Genomic DNA, 2,870 nt, shown 5'->3' on the forward strand with positions numbered 1-2,870 from the left:
ATCACAGATGGCCCGTAGTGATCCAATAGGATGTGTAATTCTAGGTAGTCATTTGGCCATAAAATAGTTTTCTTGGGTTTCCATAGAGACATCTAGACTTAAAATGTTTCAAGCACTGCTACGTTTAAAATGAGCATCAGTAAAAATAGCAAAAGCCAAGGCTCTTAAAAAAAAAAAATTAAAAATGTTTTAAAGTAGTGAGATTCCCGGTTAAAAATCCACGTTGAAGCCAAAGCTTGTCCTTCCCCGTCATTCTGCAGCAACTGGAGAAGAGGCACCGAGAACTGGTTTCCCTGCCTTTTGGCAGAGGAATGAGACTACATTGACTTCATCCATGAAGACAGCTGCCAACTATTTTCTAACCCATAACTGTTAACTGTATGTGGTGAGGGAAGGGGTGATGGGTGATGTTATTTTTATGGGTATAAGTTCTGGTGAAAGTTTGACATCTTTAGGATCTTACGTTTTTTCAAATGGAGTTAATAAAAACAGGCTCAGGGGATTACTTCTTACCTGATTTTTAAGTGAACGTTGCAGTTGAAGAAACATGAACTTGGGAGTCCAGGGCAGGAGTTGGCAAGAATGGCCCATGGGCCAAACCCAGCCTGCTGCCTATTTTGGTACCACTCACAAGTTAAAAATGGCTTACCTTTTTAAAAGGCTGAAAAAAATCAAAATAATTTAGTGACTGGTGAGCATTAAATGAAATTTAAATTTCGGAGCCCATAAATTCAGGTTTTTTGGAACGCAGCCATGCCCGTTTGTTTCTCTGTTGTCTAGGGCTGCCTCTGACAACAATGGCAGAATTGAGTGGTTGTGACAGAGACCTGTCTATGGCTCCCAAAGCCTAACTACTTCCTGTCTGGCCCTTTAAGAGAAGGTTTGCTGCCCCCTGGCCTAGAGATTCTAAAATGTTGAGGTTGGATTTCCAAGGTGCTTGTTCAAGTTATGTGATTTTGGAAATGAATAATGTGGCTCATTGTGCAACTGTGGTGAATTGCTTCAGTACCATGATTTTTTAACATTGGTTTATAAATGTGAAAGAGAGATCCAAGACACTGACATATTTATTCCGCCTTAAAATATTTTGTTTCCTTATATACACTTTAAGAGAGTGGCAAGGAGAAAAGAATTTATCATTTTATTAGTGTTTCAAATAAACAATACATTTTATTCATAATCATCATAATAAAATGTTATCAAGTATTTATCATCTTTAGGAACCGTTACTATAATCTCAAAAGTCTATTGGATTCTTAAAAACCAGAATCTTAACAGAATCTATCTCCATACCATCCCCAATTTTCTCTGCAACACGTTTGGTAACCCTTTGATGCTAGAATCACATAGATGCTAGAATCACATACACGAGTTTGAAAGAAAGACAAAAAATAAACAAGTATTAGGTGTTTTATTATTATTAGCATTGAGTTTAGGGCCAGGCCTTATGTGTAATAGACAAATACTAGGGAGACTTCCTGGAGGGAGACCAGCTGTGCCTTGAAAGGCCTGTAGGATTTGGGAAGGTAAGCAAGAGGGTGAGGGTTAGCATCTGCAATATTAGAGTAGGAGAGCGACAACGATGGAAGACACAGGTGATGAATGAGTGGGCCAAGTGACTGTAATGAAGATCCCCAACTTCTTTCTGAGAAGAAGTAATTTTTCATTCTCTTTCTGATGTGTGATTTCGTACTTGTTCCTGGAGTATATGTGGTTTGGGGAGAGGATTGCCAGGGACAGAGGTTGTGACACTCCAGTCACTGAGGTAAGCAGACTGGAAGTAGAGATTTAGGGATGGAGCATGTTAATAATAGAAGCCAATACTTACCTAGACCTTACTAGGTGCTCATATGTTACCTCATTAATCCTCTTTACAGTCCTTTGATTCAGTACTATTATCTCCATTTTACATCAGGGAAACTGAGGCACAGGAGATTAAATACCTTGCCCAGGGTCTCAGAGTACTAAGTGACCATGTCAGAATGGGCTAGGTCATTGCAAGGTAACACTCTTTATGGGTTAGTGGCTGAGAACAAAGGTTTAATTCTCTCATGCTGCACTTCTTGTCCATCTCAGTCAGGCCAGGGGGTAGCCATAACTCCCCCATCAGGATCATCACCAGTCACTGTGGCAGGGCAAAAAGAAGTGGTGAATGATGCTCTATGTCTAGAGCAGAGCTTCCCAAACTTGAATGCGCATCTGAATCACCTGGGGAGCTCCTTAGATGCACATTAGATTCAAGAGGCCTGGGAGGGGCCTGAGATCCTGCATTTTTAGCAAACTTGAGCGATTTCTGTACTGCCCCACCATGGACCACTCTTGAGTCAGGAGGGCTTACTAATTTTTGCCCAGAAGTGACACATCACTTCTGCTCACCAAAGAATTAAAGTAAGTCACATAGTCACGCACACGTTCAAGGTGGCGGGGAATGTAATCTACCATCTACCCCGGCAGAAGGACAATTGGAGTATTTGGGAACAGCCCCAGTGAAGAGCAAAAAAATCTGAAGCTAGGATTTGAATCAGGCAGGCTGTCTCTCCATACAGTCAGAAGTATTGGTACCTTCTCCACTGAGAAAGGGCAGCAGGTGGCACCTGCCCTGCTGGGCAGGCCGCCAGGCGGGGTAGCCCTCGAGACTGACTGCAGTCCATTTGTGTGACTTCGGTGCCAGGTGTTCCAAGCTGTTTGGTGTCAAAGGCAGCAGTTCTCAACAACGTGTTGCAACTCTGAAATGTTTCAATTCATTTTTTTCTTAATAACGTGCTGACATCATTGAATTCTTCCTTTTTGTTCAAAGCATACCTTCGAGTAGATTCAAGTCTTTCCCTATGGCACTGTGTCTCCTCTAATCCTGCCACACATTCTTGTTT

The sequence above is a fragment of the Myotis lucifugus genome, unplaced genomic scaffold, assembly GCF_000147115.1.
Source record: "Myotis lucifugus unplaced genomic scaffold, Myoluc2.0 scaffold_11, whole genome shotgun sequence".
NCBI lineage: Eukaryota > Metazoa > Chordata > Mammalia > Chiroptera > Vespertilionidae > Myotis > Myotis lucifugus.